At 22.6% G+C, this 399-nt stretch overlaps 1 protein-coding gene across 1 annotated transcript in view; it reads left to right on the top strand.

Moving 5' to 3' along the window:
- EMH_0022750 (uncharacterized protein) overlaps positions 1 to 399 on the top strand; it is a gene marked incomplete at both ends in the record, with an annotated part of 5,985 nt that overhangs the window by 2,617 nt on the left and 2,969 nt on the right. The window lies entirely within an intron of this gene.

Raw genomic sequence — 399 nt, forward strand, 5'->3', positions numbered from 1 at the left:
CACCACGCAGCGGCCAGCCAAAGACCCCGAGGGAGACAAAGACACAGAAGCCTTCATCTTAATTATTTATTTTTTCTTCTCTTCCTTGTCTTGTTATTTAGCTATATATATATATATATATATATATATATATACGTTTGGTATTTAGCTTATGTTGACTTGTTTATTTATTTATTTAATTTAGGTATTTAGCTGTTTACTTATTTGTCTCATCATTCGCCTATTCTTTATTTATTTATTTATCTATTTATTTATTTATTTTTATTTATTTATTTATTTATTTATTTATCAGTTCAGCATAAAGATCGCCGGGGTAGATATAATAGAGTAGATATATATATACATATATATATATATATATATATATATATATATATATATATATATATATATATATAT

This window comes from Eimeria mitis, genomic scaffold, assembly GCF_000499745.2.
Source record: "Eimeria mitis Houghton genomic scaffold, Emh_scaff808, whole genome shotgun sequence".
Taxonomy (NCBI): Eukaryota; Apicomplexa; class Conoidasida; order Eucoccidiorida; family Eimeriidae; genus Eimeria; species Eimeria mitis.